Raw genomic sequence first — 18,121 nt, 5'->3', positions numbered from 1 at the left:
CCGCTACTGTGCCATCCATTCTGCTCCCAGTTACTCTCTGTGAAAGCATTCGTCGCTCTTTCAGCCTCGGGCATCATTGTCAAGTCTGACGACGTAGTGTTAGTTGTTGCTGCTTCGGTCGGAGACAAAAAGTTTGAACTTGCCACTGTCTGTGACGTAACAGTTGTGCTTCCATTTTTCTGGATGGTAGAGCCAACGGGTGTGGTAACGTTGGGTTCAAAAACGGCGACAGAACCAGCCTGAGGCGGTACCAAATCTGTTCCTTGAACACCAAAGCCGTCCAACCAGGTGGTATGTACCTGGTGACTTCCAGGAGTAGTTTTGTCGCCCTCGTTATTATTGTCACCTAATGCTTGCGTTGTCCAACGGATAGATATTGGACCGTTGGATATGACGCTCAGGACATTGGTTAGAACGCTCCAAAGGACACAGAAACGTGCTGTATACATACAGGACGGAGTTCTGGACACACGTGTATAACTGTGTTTGTGTTTCAGAGACCAAAGACACGAATGAGTTATTGATCATTCTAAGGTGGCTTCTTATACAGGTTGACTATAGATGTTGATATTGGAAAAGGTGGTCACATGCAATAAAACCCCTACATGCGATTCGTTTACGAAAGGACTGCGTAAAAGGAAGCGAACAAAAGAAAAGCCTGGCGGTTATGGAATTATCTGATTAAAAGCTACGACGTCAAAGTCCGATCAGCCTCAGCAGAAATTAAGCTCTGGCAAAGATATTGTATCGGTTCAATTCGTCTGTTCGTTTTCCCAGCATCCAGTGAGCAAAAATAATTGGAGCCATTATCTAACATGTGTAGTGGACATTCGTAGCCATTAGTTGGTTAGATAGAAAGCTAGAAATGTGTATAAACGTAGAAAATGGCTGACAGGCAGATTAAAAAACGATACCATAGTAAATAATATTGTTGGCCGCTTTCTCTGTAATTGGTCCGATAACCCGAGTCAGTCACTTACGGTTCTGTGCAACGTTAGATACGATACATTTTTGAATATTATAAATTCATAAACATGTAAAATGCATACATTTACCCCCTTCACCCTTAAAATGATTTGTATCACCAAAGCAGACAATTGTCTCAATTAATTTCCTTTAAGAAATTAAATGTTAAGGTATATCATATGCGTTTGATATGCCAATGGCGCATGTTGATGTCAACATATCGTGCAAATCCTACGTCAGAATTGAAAAACGATGAAACTCATTAAATTAAAGTATCTACATGATGTCATGCTGTCATTATTTCCTTCTAAAAGTGCCAAGAAGACTATGGCGGTCTAAAAGGGATCACGATTCGTTTAGAACTGAATTGTTGAATCGGAAACCATAAACCAATAACTTTGATTAATGAATCATGAGTAGAAGAAAACTGCTTATATCGCAAGGAAAATTAGATTGTGGGCGGAAATCCCGTGTAGGATACCTTAACTTTTCAGTGCAGGATATATTTCATGGATGGTATGGACCTGCTTTATTATTGTATTCAAGATTATTTTGATCACGCGCATATGGATTAATTTATTGCGAAGAGCACTCTTTCCGTTATACGAGCTCTTGAATGTTATTTGTCAGTACTGTGAACTTTGTCGTCTTAGGAAAACCTATGTTTTTAGAGAAACACGCCGGCTTTTACTTACAATCCCAGATTCTATCATGATTAGAAGACTATTTACCGCGGGACGAGTGTGTTAGGTGAGCTATTCATGTCACATCCATTGTGTTCAGTGGAAAACGTGGAGGTTAATCTAGATATTCTTCCATGGTGGAAACCAATCTATCTGACTGTTCATCTCAATTTGAGGGGCATGAAGATGGTAAATGTAAGCATGGAAGACAACAGTGAAGTTTACAGCAAATTTGACGAAGTCCTTCAAACTGGGATGTGTCTTCAAGACGAACTCCGATATTTTAAGTATTTATGTTTCTTTTGATATTATTAATATAAAAACAAAACAAAGGTTTTGCAAAGCAATTTATTGATGCACTTTAAAGAGCAAGTAAAATTCATTACAATCTTTGATGTATGGATGTTCACATTACTAGATTATAGTTGGCATTTCATATAAGTTTTCTAGAACTTTTTTGGTAAGAAAAGGAGGCGTCATTCTTGCCTTTGTAACATTATATACCATATAAATTTGGCAGTTCAGCCAAAGAAATACAAGAGTGGCAATGAAAACGTGCCTTTGTCATCGCCACTACGGAATATAGCTTTTACTCTCAAAGTGTAGCTAAAGGAAGAATTTGATATCGGTTATTCCGAACATGATATAAACTTGGACGCTAGCTCTTCTTTTTTCATTGCTTCGATTTGTCTGAAAGGTAATAAAATATGGTGTATTTTTGAGAAAGGCTGTACGTTCAGTGTTCATGGTTCAATGGCGGTTCAACAGTGCTAAAATAAGTAAAAATAAATGAATAGAAATCTCTTTTAATCACAAATACGTAACAATAAAGAGTTCTTTAAAAACGCGGTTTACAATTGCATAATACCCCTATTAATAAACATGAAGTAAGATATACATAATGAATTAAAATCACTTGTTACACATTATAAAATTTGAGGCATATACTGATTAGAAGTATTATAAATTAAAGAAGTGGTAAGGGTGATTTTGGCTGTGACAATCAACTTGATATAACACATACTCGTGCGCGTGCGCGCGCGCACATACAGGCACATTTTGTGTTTAATATCCCAAGCACTGCGTATACACTGCGTTCACATGAATGAACAAACAGACTCAAGACACGAACATGCGCGTATAAAACAGTTTCTCTTTGTTCTCACCTAGCCTATGACAGGAAAGGAAAACCTTCTGCAGCAATTGCAAGAGAGCTGGTTATTGGTGCCCCGAAAAATGGCAATCCTGCTACTCGGAAAAACGCATTGAGTTGTGCAAGTTCCCCCAAAAAAGATACGGCAAACAACTGAAAAGATGTGGATTAAAATATTATTTATGTAATACATACAAGTTACATGTAGGGCGATGCATTTCGATTGCCTGGGATATCATAAACCTCAGTGTTTCCTAAATTTGTTTACCTCTTTGAAAGCAATACCACCAGAGACAATTGCTAAAGAACATCATACACGTGTTATTTTATAATCATAATCTTACATATGGCAACTTGTTTTTCTTTAAATTCAATATATTGTTTGACATAAATAGTTTTTAGACGTATGGGAAAAGAGTTATTACTAAAAATACTTACAACACCATATGCTTCTGGTACAACTGTTAGGAGCTATAAAAAATGAAATGAACACATTTCAGTAAGGTGGGCTTTCTATTATTTATCAACTCAATTCATTTATTTCCCCCTCTCAAGTTATATATATATATATATATATATATATATATATATATATATATATATATATATATATATATATATATATATATATATATATAATGGGCTTGTGTGTGTCTGTGTGTGCGTGTGTTTGGGAAATATTTGGTATCGAGCGGCGGTTAAATGTTAAATTCATTTCAATGAATTAGCTATGTTTGCATGGAGTTGGAACACCGCAGGCGAGGAAAAATATCCTTTTACCAAAAGAATTAGTGCATGCAGATGTGTATCTACATGTGGTATGGACAAATTTTACAGACCACCTAAAATAACGAACTACATGTGATTTTACCTGTAACATTTAATTGCACACATTGGATGCAGCGCTGATCCGATGGTTCTATATCAACAAGGCAACCACACACAGAAACAAAGGTATTTACACTTTGAAGGGGACTTGCCATTCAAAGCCTATTTTGTATGCCATGTCCAATGATTATTTGCTATATCGATCAACCCAACGATCTAAATATGTTACTTTTTATATGTACATGGTTTTCTACAAGCTAAAATAATGGTGAGAGAGAGAGAGAGAGAGAGGGAACCCTTTAGTCTATAGACAACCAACAATTAGGGCACAAAAAGCCCCGGAGAACAAATAGTGCTTATTGTACAATTTTACGACATGGCTAAAAAAAACGCCAAAATACACGTCTGTATTTTGATGCAACATTGTACTATAGTTATGATTTTAAACGTGAAGCATGATGTAAACTACATTGAGAAAATAGTTTCATAGCCCGTGTAGAGGATCACCTACTTGTAAACTGTGCGTCTATCCCGACGACCACAAGACAGAGCAACGCAGCGAATAACAAAGCACGCACACGACCCATGACGCTGGCGGTGAGATGTGACAAAGAAGTACAAATCTCGCTTTTTCTCTTTCTACAGTTGATTCCTGGTGTTTTATACAGGAATGGAACAATGCATCTTATGTTTTTCTGAATTTGCCATTACAACGATACAATCACTTGTTCCCGTTTGTGCCAGTGGTAGGTAATAGAGTTGTGACAGACGGGTACTGTTACATAAGTATCGAGTTCCCTTAAACTAAACATGCCAAAAGGTGATTTGTTATAGGTAATCATTAGCGATGCTATTAAGTGGTTGGTTAATTCTTCTAAGTAGAAAACACGCTTGTTGCCGAACATACCCATATGATCAATTTTTTCCTAACAGATACTTATGAATCCTTATAAGTAAACCCGTGTCGCATCGTGCGGATTTAAATGCGACATTTATGCCAAAGGACAAAAAATAAGAAAAATAAATTAAGAAATTTACACAATGGACATTTAAGATATTTTCGAGTAAGACTCTTCATTATGAACCAAGCACTATATTTAGGAAAGGTACACCTATCATTTTCACTGAAAATACTGTTAGCTATCTTACGTGACCAGAACAAATCGTAAAATTGAATATAGACATTATAACCGCAACACTAAAATTACACCATACAGTTAATTTATAGTGAAAAATTAAAATGCATCATTTGGTAAGTTCGTAACCCCGTGATCAGGAGATAACGCACTTGTTTGTGCCATATATAGTACACCGCCAACGTTTATCAAATCCACTTCCAGTATTCACAAAATTGTGGCCCAGGCGAGATTGATGCTCGTAAAAATATGCAGGATAGAACAACGTTGTACACATGTAAGTCTTTTTTTTTTGGTCTTTTTGTACGTTTGTTTCATTAAGCACGTTATCCACCAGTATATTTGTGTATACTAGCATATTTGATATAATTTGTGTATTGTTTTGGTGTTTTCATTATCACTGACGCTTTTTCTCGGCAATCCCTTGTAAACAACTGATACTAGTATTGGCCTTACTACTATCGTTTTCTTAAAAAAAAAAAGAAAAAAGAAAGAAAAAAACAGTGTCTACGTGTTTCATTTAAATCTTAACAACTAGGTTTCAAAGTGAAATTTTGATTCATCCAGTTATATTATACTGAGATAATTAGAAAATTACATCTTATACTGGATCTTACGTTGGAACGGAGATTACATGTAATACACAGTGATATTAGCGTCGGACTCAGCGTTGCAGAACCGTGAATAGTTTGAAGCCACTGCCGGTGTGGAAGGAATGGTAGTCCTAGTAACTCCTGGGAATGCAAGTCCTAGATAAACGGAATGCAGGACCGTCAGGAATAGAAATCCTATCCATTTTTACGTCAGGAATACAGGTCCCATAAGGACTACTATTCCTAAGGAAGCGGGCGGACGTGTCTGCCGTTTACACCGGTCGGGGACCGGTACACAGACTTTTATCTAAGTCCAAGGTTTACGCGAAGTTAAATATTTTCAAAGTTCTTAGCAACCAAATACTGTACATGAATGATAATGGCGGATCGTCAGACAACAGAATAATTGATGTAAATAAATACAATGCTCATTATTTACTCGCGTTAATATGAAGTTGTAATATTTATTTGAAGTATACAGCAGCCAGACGGACTGAATTGGCCCTGACATACAACTATATGAAAAACAGCTCTCTTCAAGGCCTTGTCAGCTGAATGAAAACGGGGAAAATCATTAAAATGAACTTTTTTTCTCAACTCTTATCCATCTTGAATACCATAAAGTACTGGGTACAATAATTTTCTAAAACGTCTTCACCTCTATCACAATATCGTTTGGCCTTTTATTCCCCATGTGCCATTAATTTGCAAGGGTTGAAAATATTGATGACAAGGCACTTTTTTCCCATCTTTCACACCCCCAACTTGACACAGGATGAAATTTTGGACAGAGGGGGTACACATACATCATGTAACGGCCAACAAATATCCAATTACATATGTCAGCTATTTTGAGACACACGAGGACCCAATGGCATTCTACGGGATTGTGTGTTTATATGTAAACAAGATAGGCGAGGCAAAGTGTGGTGTCGGGATTGAAAGTGTTTAAAAAGTCTGGTCCTGTTACAATTCTTGTGATATCACGAAAAGTGTAGTTTCTCTAAGAGCAGGTGGCAAAAGGTATGTTAACAAATAATAGTGCTGCAGGAAAAGTTTGAAAATATGAAATTATACCTGAAGTCGGAAGCACTCGAAGTTGTATGCAACTGTATTGAAGACGTTTTGTTTTTGTTTTTTTAAGCTCAAATTTTGATGAAGCAAAGCATCTGTCACCCAGTATCCAGATCAAAGTAACGTTGATGAAGGGCAATTGCCAATGTCCAAGGGCTTATTCCCATTGAAACTATCGTTCTACATAGATTGATCCAACTCCGCGGGGACTCTTTCTGAATGAAATCAAATTGACCAAAGGACACGTCATCTTCAGCAACTAGCGGGTCATTAGTGCATGAGTGCACAGCTCTGAATGACATCTAATTACATGGAGCTGCACTTGCAGTTTTTCCTTAATTGTCATAATTTGTTAGTGCTAATCTCTTTTAACATTGTTTTTTTTTTACTTTTTTTACTTTATTATACGTTTTTCATTTTGTTCTATGCACCCTTTTTTATGTATTTATGTTTAAAAATGGAGTTCTTTTTTATTAAAAAAAAACGAAAAAAGAAAACAGGAAACAGAAACATCAACATTTTAGCAAAGCGTACATATGCAACGATGGAGAGTAGTTTTTCATGTATATATATGTTTACCGCATACTTCTTCTTTATCAATAAACAGGAAAATCAACATTTCCGCAAAACGTGCAGGTGCACTAGTGGAAAGCTGACTTATAGCCCGGACGAACTTCCCCACCAATAGAATGAGCGTGGAAAATTTAAGTTAGCACAGATTTATCTATTAGCATTATGCAAAGCACCGATCTGTGGGTCCGACGATTATTACCCACTAACGGCAACCAAGGTTATGACTGGATTGTCGAATATAATGAACAGTGAACACTAATATTTTTATTTGGAGTATAAAACCCATAAAAAATATGTTTTGTACACTTTTCATTTAAAATATTAAGATTATTTTAATTACATTAGTTATATTTCAATAAGGCATAGTATATGTCTAATTTCAGTATTAAATGTAAAATTGGTCGCTTTTTTTCAATTTTCTTTAAAATATCATATATTTTTAAAGATTATCCATTCAATTATTTCTTCTGATATTAAAATAATTGGATACTGTAGTCGATTACAGTGTGTTTAGATTACGTTTTAAGTAAAGACTGAACGCCCCTATAATCTTTTCCATTTGGTAGAATGAAATTCAATGCGTATTCTTTAAATTCGTCTGATATAATCAGAAATGTCCATTGTCTTTTTGGAAATCTATTTCTAGACGGAAATGAAATTAAAAAAAACAAGTTGATGATTTGAGGGACATAAAGATGGTAATTGTAAACAGGGAAGACAGCAGTGAAGTTTATTTACGGCAAATTGGACGAAGGCCGTCTGACTGGGATGTGTCTTAGAATGTTCAAGACGACCTCCGAATTTGTAAGTATTTATGTTTATTTTGATATTATTAGTTTCAACACAAAACAATGTAAACGGAAATAGTTTGGTTTTGCAAAGCAATTTATTGGTGCATTTCAAAGAACAAGTAAAATTTATGACAATCTTTGATGTATTGATGTTCACATTACTAGAACATTATTGGCATTTCATATACATTTTCTAGAACTTTTTCGTAAGAAAAGGAGACGACATTCTTGCCTTTGTAACATTATATACCATGTAAATTTGGCAGTTCAGCCCAAAAAATACAACAGTGGCAAAGAAAACGTGCCTTTGTCATCGCCATTACGGAATATAGCATTTAGTCTCAAAGTGTAGCTAAAGGAAGAATTTGATTTCGGTTATTCCGGACATGATATAAACTTGGGCGCTTGCTCTTCTTTTTTCGTTGCTTTGATTTGTCTGAAAGGTAATAAAATATCGTGTATTTTTGAGAAAGGCGGTACGTTCCGTGTTCATGGTTCAATGGCGTTTCAACAGTGCTAAAATAAGTAAAAATAAATGAAAAGAAATTTCTTACAATCACAAATACGTAACAATAAAGAGTTCTTTAAAAGCACAATTGCATACTATCCCTATTAAAGAACACGAAGTAATGAATTAAATGTAATGAATGAATTAAAATCACTAGTTACACATTATAAAATTAAAGCACATACTAATTAGAAATATAAATGAATGTAAAATATGGGAATACTTGACACAAGGAAAAAGAAACTTCATTATCATTATATGTATTTATGTCCTTTCTACTACAGTAAATACAACACCCGCAGTATTCTTAAGTATTATTAATTTAAGAAATGAATTCGGTGATTTCGGCTGTGGCAATCAACTTTATATAACACACACTTGTGCACATGCGCGTGCACACATACATGCACATTTTGTGTTTAATATCCTAAGCAATGCGTACACAATGTGTTCATATGAATGAACAGACTCAAGACGCACGGAGAAAATAGTTTCTTCTTGTTCTCACCTAGCCTAGGCCAGGAAGGGAAGCCCTGCAGCAATAGCAAACCTGCTGGTTATTGGTGCCCAGAAAAGCGGCAAGTGCGCTATTCGAAGGCGTGCACTGGTTAGTGCTGCAAGTTGCTCCAAAAAAGAGACGGCAAACCACTGAAAAGATGAGGCTTAAGATGTTATTTATGTAATACATAGAAGTTGCACGTAAGCCGATGCATTTCAATTATCTGTGATATCATAAACTTCAGTGTTTCCAAGATTTATGTACCCCTTTGAAAGCAATCCCACCAGAGGCAATTGCTAAAGAACATAATACATGTGCTATTTTATAATCATAATCTAACATATGGCATATTTGTTTTTACTTTTAATTCAATATATTTATATAGCCAAATGTTCATAAGCACAACGAAGCTCTGTTTTCGCTCAAAAGTAAGATAATTAAGTCCATATGACTGAAAATTGTCATTTGTTTATGACGAAAACTAATAAGATACAAAGTTACAAAACTGGGGAGATAATATAACATCCCCCAAACTATATAAGTGCCATAATATAAAAATAATAAAGTATGAGTGTAACCAAGATTAATTAACAAAAATATGAGAAATCACAACAGCTATAGGAGCTAAAAGTTGGTGCAAATGAAAATAAAAGGCTTGGCACAGATGTGATCTTCTCTCACATCTTATGGTCTTTTTTCATTTGTGCCAACTTTTTTCTCCTATAGCTGTTGTGATTTCTCATTTTTTACCAATGTACACATAAAAATAAAGAAACGTAAGTAATAATACAGCGTAGCTGGTAAAACTGCGGTAAATATCTCAGCAGCTCAAAAGCCGCTAAATGACTTCTCACTGATGCAGCTCGTTAGAAATAGTTCCCAAAACATCTTTCATAAAAAATAAATGCATGTGCCTAGTTACACAGCAGCTAAGACATTTCATAACCCTGTTATCACCTTGCCTGGGTCAACTACTTAAGGTCAAAATGTGCAGACACAAGACCCAAACTAAGACTATTTCCTATCAACAAATGTTGATGTTTTATTAATAAAGTTATTACCACCACTAAAAACAAACCATTTCCTACATAAATATAATTAATTATCTTAATTCTTATTTATCTGACAAAAATAGCTTTTAGACGTATAGGAAAAGAGTTGATACTTACAACACCATATGCTGTTGGTACAACTGTTAGGTACTGGTACTATGAAAAAAAATGGAATGAACACATTTCTATAAGGTGTACTTTCTATTATTTCCCCCTCTCAAGTTCAATGTAAAAAGTTGTAAAGAGCCCTGGAGAACAAATAGTGCACGTTGTACATGTACAATTTCACGCTGTAACTAAGCTGACATAACTGAAAAAAACACCAAAATACACGTCTGTATTTTGATGCAACACTGTACTATTGTTATAATCCTAAACATGAAAATCTCATGAAAACTACATTGCGAAAAAATATAGTTTCACCTACGTGTAATCTGTGCGTCTATCCCGACGACCACAAGACAGAGCAACGCAGCGAATAACAAAGTACGCACACGACCCATGACGCTGGCGGTGAGATGTGACAAAGAAGTACAAATCTCGCTTTTTCTTTTACTACAGTTGGTTCCTGGTGTTTTATACAGGAATGGAACAATGCATCTTATGTTTTCTCTGAAATAGCCATTATAACGATACAATCACTTGTTCCCATTTGTGCCAGTGTGTAAATAATAGAGTTCTGCTAGTCCAGAACTGCTACTTATGTATCGAGTTCCCTTAAACAAAAAGGGCTAAATAGTGATTTGTTATCAAGTTTTCATAAGTGATGCTAATAAGTGGTTGATAAATTCTTCTAAGTAGAAATCATGCTTATTACCAAACGTACCCATATGATCAATTTTTCCTAACAGATACTTATGAACCCTCATAAGTAAAGCCGTGTCGCTCGGTGCGGAATTTAATTCGACATTTATGTCAAAGTACAAAAAATAAGAAACATAAATAAAGAAATGTACACAATACACATTTAATATTTTCGAGTTGGACTCTTCATTATGAGCAAAGCACAATATTTAGGTAGGGTACACCTATCATTTTCACAGAAAAAACTGTTAGCTATCTTACGTGACAAAAAGATATCGTAAAATTGAATATATTCATTATAACCGCAACACTAAAATTACACCATACAGTTAATTTATAGTGAGAAAGAGAAATGCATCATTTTTGGTAAGTGCGTAACCCCATGATCGGGGCCCAGGCTAGGTTATTGCCCTCAAAACAAATATAGTTGGAAAGAACCATGACGTATATGTGTAAACCTTTTTTTATACGTTTGTTTCATTAAGCACGTTATCAACCAGTATATTTTTGTATACTAGCATATTTCATATAATTTGCGTTTTTTTTTTTTTTTTTTTGGCGTTGTCATAATTACTGACGCTTCTTCACGACACATCATTGCAAATACCATAGAACTTAACTGATGCTATAGTAGTGTTGGCCGTATTACTAGCATTTTCTTAAAAAATAATAGCCAATGTCTACTTCTGTCATTTAAATTTTAGCTATGAGGTATAAAAGTGAAATGTTGATCCTTTCAGTTATATTATACTGAGATATTTAAGAAAATCCAACTTATACTGGAACTTACATTGAAACAGAGATCACATGTAATACACAGTGATATTAGTGACGGACTCAGCGTTGCACAACTGTGAATAGTTTGAAGCCACTGCCGGTCGGTACACAGACTTTTATCGAGGCACAAGGTTGACAGGAAGCTTTATTATCTTTTAAGTCGTTAGCAACCAAGTACTGTACATGCATTTAAATGGCGGATTCGTCAGACAACAGACTAAATGCTGTAAATAAAAACCCTCATTATTTACTCGTGTTAGTATGAAGTTGTGATACTTTTTTAGTATACAGCAGCTTCACGGACCGAATTGACCTTGCCATACAACTATATGAAAACCGCTCTCTCCAAGGCCTTGTTGGCGGGATAAAAATGGGGGAAATCATGACAATGACCTTCTTCTCAACTCTTATTCATCTTGAATATCATTAAAGTACTGTATACAATAATTTTCTTGAACTTTTTCACCTCTATCACAATGTTGTTTGGCCTTTTATTCCCTATTCAGCATTAATTTGCAGGGATTGAAAATATTGATGACAAAGCACTTATTCGTCCTACGTTTCCCCATCTTTCACATCCCCAATTTAATACAGGATGTAATACTGGACTGAGGGGGTACAGATTCATCATGTAACAGCCAACAAATATCAAATCACATATGACAGCTATTTTAAGACACACGTGCTACCCAATGGCATTCTACGGGATTTTGTGTTCATATTTAAACAAGATAGGCGAGGCAAATTGTGGTGTCGGGTTTGGATGTGCTTTAAAAGTGTGGTCCTGTTACAATTCCTGTGATATCACGAAAAATGTAGTTTCGCTTCGAACAGCTGGCAAAAGGTATGTTAGAAACAGGTAACAAATAATAGTGCTGCAGGAAAAGTTGGAAAATATGAAATTATACCTGAAATCGGAAGCACTCGAATTTGTATGCAGCTGTATTTGAGACGTTTCGTTTTTTTAAGCTCAAATTTCAACGAAGTTAAGAATCTGTCACCCAGTATCCAGATCAAAGTAACGTTGTTGAAGCGCGATTGCCAATGTCCAAGGGCTTATTCCCATTGAATCTATCGTTCTACATAGATTGATCCAACTCCGCGGGGACTATCGCTGAATGCAATCAGATTGACTAAAAGACACGTCTCCTCGAGCAACTAGCGAGCAACCTCGAGCAACTGACTGACATTTAATTACATGCAGCTGCACTTAATTGTCATAATTTGTTAGTGCTAATACGTTTTAACTGTGTTTTGTTGTTTTTTTTTACTTTATTATACGTTTTTTATTTAGTTCTATGCGTTTTTTTTTACACCGAGTGTGTGTGCGAACTTGTCCAATCTCTTTGTTCTCACCTAGCCAGCCGTGGTAGCAGCCGCCAGGGGAAGGCTGAAGGATCTACAGCATCTGCATGTCACTTGGTTATTAGAACTCAGAAAAGTGGCAATCGTTCGAGTAAAAAACGGACAATTGGTGGATCTGCAAGTCACGGAAAAAAAGGTACGGCAAACAACTGAAAAGGTGTTTGGAATCAGTATTAATACTATGGCAATATTAAATCGTGGTTTCATGAATTCGGCTATCAAAATCGCTAACGTTAATGTCTATTTCGAATAAGGTATTTGCTATGAACATGAGGTACATTTAACTTCATATTGAACAACTTCACATAAAACAACATGCTCAAACTTTTTAAAGTCAGATTTATACATGTAGTTTTTAGACTTTAGACAGAGAGATACAGTTGATGTAATATTTAAATTACTTACAACACCATATGCTGTTGGTGCACTGGTTGGGAGGAAATATCAGATCTGAAAAAAAAAAAAGAAATTGAAACGTTTTGACATGATGGACGTTTTTTTTCCCTTTTTTTATCAAATCAATTCAATTATCTTCGCCCCTCAATTACAAAATCAAGCTCTGCGTGCATAATGGGTCAAGAATTAACTGAGGTAAATATTTCAATAATGGGCGAAAATAAAGTTTAAATTTGTTCAAGTGTTACGTCACTAGTACATGTATGTGGTATATAGAGCCGTGATATACGACACGGATGGTGGTCAAAAAGGCTCATTCATTTCAGAGAATTATCTTTGTTATGAGGTTCGGTCGCCATAGCCGAAAACATACGAATTCTCATAACGTATCGAAATTATTACAGCATCAGCATACATCAAAACCACATACGTATGTTTACAATTTTTACAAAATGAAATTTGCAAATTGGTGTATCACACAAAAAACATGTAGAACGTACAGTTTATGGTTTTGGGGAATTTAGGGAGAGGGCTTATGTGTATAAGCAAGGGCTAATAGAAATTTCTTCAACATTCAAAAACATGCTCGCTGATATATTTACACGTACACGTACGACCCTTACCACTGGCGGTGAGATGTGACGATCAATCAAGCTGGACAATTCTTGCTCTTTCCTCTTCACCTGATCCTTGGCATTTTACACAAGGCCGGAACAATGCACTTTGTGCTTTCTCTTAATCTGTTATAATCATGATACCATTACATGTTCCAATTTGTACCAGTGCATAGATAATAGGGCTGCGAAGGACCGATACTGTTACTTAAATATCGAGTTCCCTTCAACTAAAATAAAAGTATTAATAATTGAATTCTTTAAAGGTTATCATAAGTGATATTTAAAGAGTGACAGGTTGACTCTGCTGTGTCGCCTGGTGCGTATTGAATTCGACATTAGGGTCAAAGAACTAAAAAAATTATAAGCATAGATTTAGACATTTCAATAATGGACATTTGGTATATTTTCGAGAAAGACTCTTCGACATGAATCCACCACTATATTTATGTAGGGTTCACCTATCATTTTCAATGTAAATACTGCTTGCTATCTTACGTGACAAGAAGACATTGTAAAATTAAATATATAATTTTCGATCGCAACACTAATATTACTCCACACTGCATTTATGGTGAGAAAAGAAATTGATAGTTTTGGTAAGTGCGCCACCCCATGGTCAGGACACGTACTCTCTGCCTGGGCCACAGATTAATTTTTCGCTAGATATTCACATTGTACACATTGCACCATCTACCTTTCCATCTACCAATTATGATCACTTTTATTCAACGCGACTGGAGAAATTTGCCACGAACTACACGTGGCCGTGAATGAGGCATCTTAACCAAATGATCTATTTCTCACCATAAATGAACTGTCTGGAGTAAAATTAGTTTTGCGGTCATAAATTATATATTTAATTTCCCGATGTTTTCTTGTCGCGTCTTGTCAAGTAGTATTTTCAGTGAAAAATGACAGGTGAACCCTACATAAATATAGCGCTTGACTCATAATGAAGAGTCTTTCTCCCAAATAATTCGAATGTCCACCTAAAATAACGAACTAATTGTGATTTTACCTGTAACATTTAATTGCACACATTGGATACAGCGCTGATCCGATGGTTCTATATCAACAAGGCAACCACACACGGAAACAAAGGTATTTACACTTTGAAGGGGACTTGCCATTCAAAGCCTATTTTGTATGCCATGTCCAATGATTATTTGCTATATCGATCAACCCAACGATTTAGATATGTTACTTTTTATATGTACATGGTTTTCTACAAGCTAAATAATGGTGAAAGAGAGAAAGGGAACCCTTAAGTCTATAGACAACCAACAATTAGGGCACAAAAAGCCCCGGAGAACAATTAGTGCATATTGTACAATGTTTCGCTGTATCTAAAATACTGACATAACTGAAAAAAAAAACCAAAATACACGTCTGTATTTTGATGCAACACTGTATTATAGTTATGATCCTAAACATGAAGTATCATGAAAACTACATTGCGAAAAAATACAGTTTCACGGCCCGTGTAGAGGATCACCTACTTGTAAATTGTCCGTCTATCCCGACGACCACAAGACAGAGCAACGCACCAAATAACAAAGTACGCACACGACCCATGACGCTGGCGGTGAGATGTGACAAAAAGTACAAATCGCGCTTTTTCTTTTTCTACAGTTGGTTCCTGCTGTTTTATACAGGAATGGAACAATTTATCTTTTTTTTCCGAATTTGTCATTAAAAAGATACCATCACTTGTTCCCGTTTGTGCCAGTGTGTAAATAATAGAGTTGTAACAGACCGGTTCTGTTACGTAAGTATCGAGTTGTTATAGGTTATCATAAGTGATGCTATTAAGTGGCTGATAAATTCTTCTATGTAGAAAACATGCTTATTATAAACGAACCCATATGATCAATTTTTTTTCCTAAAATATACTTATGTCGACTTATGCCGTGTCGCTTGGTGGCGATTTAAATGCGACATTTATATCAAACGACAAAAAATAAGAAACGTAAATTAAGAAATTTACACAATAGACATTTAAGATAAGACTCTTCATTATGAACCATGCACTATATTTAGGTAGGGTACACCTATTATTTTCACTGAAAATACTGTTAGCTATCTTACGTGACAAGAAAGACATCGTAAAATTGAATATAGACATTATAACGTAACACTAAAATTACATTATACAGTTAATTTATAGTGAGAAATAGAAATGCATCATTTTGGTAAGTGCGTAACCCCATGGTCAGGAGATATTGCACTCGTTTGTGTCTTACATAGTACACCGCCAACGTTTATCAAATCCACTTCCAGTATTCACGAAATTGTGGCCCAGGCTAGATTGATGCCCGTAAAAAAATGCAGGATAGAACAACGTTGTACATGTTTAGGCCTTCTTCCGGTCTTTTTTGTGCGTTTCTTTCATTAAGCACGTTATCCACCAGTATATTTGTGTATACTAGCATATTTCATTACAATTTGCGTATTGTATTGGCGTTGCCATTATCACTGACGGTTCTTCTCGACAAATCATTGTAAACAACTTTACTACCCGTTTTCAAGGTGTGTGTCAGTACGCATTTCACAGTATCATACCCCGGAACAAAATTTAAGATAAGATGCACTACTTTCCAACCCCTCTGAGAATCATCACTATCACATCACGTACTAGGCAAGTGCGGTGTCGCGACTGATACTTCGAAGAGCGTGCTGACACACACCTTGAAAACGGGTAATGTGGTCCGATCTATCGATGAATACAGGATCATTCGGTGCCGAGTCTGGTAGTTAGGTAAGCCTGATACAGCTATATGAAAAACAGCTCTCTTCAAGGCCTTGTCAGCGGAATGAAAACGGGGGAAATCATTAAAATGAACTTTTTCTCAACTCTTATTCACCTTGAATACCATTAAAGTACTGGATACAATATTTTTTTTAACTTCTTCACCTATATCACAATATCGTTTATTTGGAAGGATTCATCCACAGAAATGCACTGCATGACGTCATGCATAGCCCACTGCGCATGCGTGCACTTTTAATGAGTTGCTAGATTGCCATAGGAAAATGAATGGGTTCGCGATTCGTGGGTAATTCGTGATAATTGACAAACTAACGGCCTGATGCCGATAGACAGCAACGCTGTGCTATGCTTCAAGCAACTCCTGACCAAATATCGCTAGGGTTTTTAAAAAAATTATGTTGTACACACGTACTAAGAAGTTTGCCGTGTATTGCCTAGCCTACCCTCAGCAAAACGCACATATTTTCAGAAATAGTGATTTTAGACGGTAGATTCACTCAGAAACAAAGGCAAACTAATTCGTTGCCGATAGCACCAGCAGATAGCAGCACCATACAGAGTCTGATTAAAAACTTTCATGGCAATTGAAGAACTTTTACCACTGTACAATGGAGTCCAAAAAAAGCACTTGGCACAAATGTGAAACTGCCCAGTGCAAGGCCAGGAATTCAATCAGTATTTTCAATCATATTATCAGATTCTACATAAATTGACTGACAATATCACTACTCAGTATTTAACTAATCTCTTAATCCAAAATTCCTATCATCATTTAATAATAATGCAAAATTCTTCTTTCAGATTGCTATTTATTTTAAATTTTAATGCTGCAACTGTTCCAAAATAATCTTGTAATAAAGGAAAAATGCAAATAAGAAGTGGAAGACCAATTTTACCCACATTATTCAATTATTTGAATATAAAAAGAATAAGATCACGATTTAACAAATTAAAATAATATTTCATGAACTCTTTCATGAATAACATATGAAACAAAATTAAAGTTATAAATTAGTGGTAATGGCTTATTCTGGAATATATGACCTCTGCGCATCATCAGTACCTGACTTGGTACAGTATAGTTACTACTTGGATACAGAGTTAAATTTAATAATGTAACAATAAGAACAATATATATGAATTTATTGTCGTTTAACGAGTCAACGCAAAATGTGTTAGAGAAGCAATTCAGGTGAGGAAATGAGTTCATAGGGCGGGGAGTTTGACATGCGCAGATCGTGCATTGCGCAATAGTATAAAAGGAAATGTGAGATGAGCATATTTCATTCGAGGCTGTTTCAGCTTGCTGCGTCAAGTCCAAGTAAATCGCAAATATAAAACAAAGAATATTTTAAATGGTATAGAAGTTGGTCAAGAAAGTAATATATCAGAGAAGGCACAAAATGGAAAAGTTGTAATAAGTTAATTGGAGTACAGTATTAAAGGGTATTTGCTTAGTACTAATTATGATTAATGAAGAATACAAAGATCAGTGTAAAATGTACAAAATTGGTAACAAAGACGAGAGTAGTTGTG

At 35.6% G+C, this 18,121-nt stretch overlaps 2 long non-coding RNA genes across 2 annotated transcripts; both read right to left on the bottom strand.

Moving 5' to 3' along the window:
- Positions 1 to 2,821: 2,821 nt before the first annotated feature.
- LOC106162521 (uncharacterized) lies at positions 2,822 to 4,418 on the bottom strand. The gene is made up of 3 exons (XR_015335581.1): positions 4,142 to 4,418; positions 3,241 to 3,273; positions 2,822 to 2,955 (listed from the first exon to the last, which is right to left on the bottom strand). It is a non-coding gene; the product is annotated as an uncharacterized LOC106162521 (long non-coding RNA).
- A 3,474-nt stretch (positions 4,419 to 7,892) lies between these two features.
- On the bottom strand, positions 7,893 to 10,462 carry LOC147760785 (uncharacterized). The gene is made up of 4 exons (XR_015335580.1): positions 10,284 to 10,462; positions 9,974 to 10,012; positions 8,814 to 8,953; positions 7,893 to 8,233 (listed from the first exon to the last, which is right to left on the bottom strand). It is a non-coding gene; the product is annotated as an uncharacterized LOC147760785 (long non-coding RNA).
- Between the last annotated feature and the right edge of the window lie 7,659 nt (positions 10,463 to 18,121).

This window comes from Lingula anatina, chromosome 7 (genome assembly GCF_051362555.1).
Source record: "Lingula anatina isolate TDL-2025a chromosome 7, LinAna3.0, whole genome shotgun sequence".
Classification (NCBI taxonomy): Eukaryota; Metazoa; Brachiopoda; class Lingulata; order Lingulida; family Lingulidae; genus Lingula; species Lingula anatina.
This window is presented reverse-complemented; position numbering and strand designations above follow the sequence as displayed.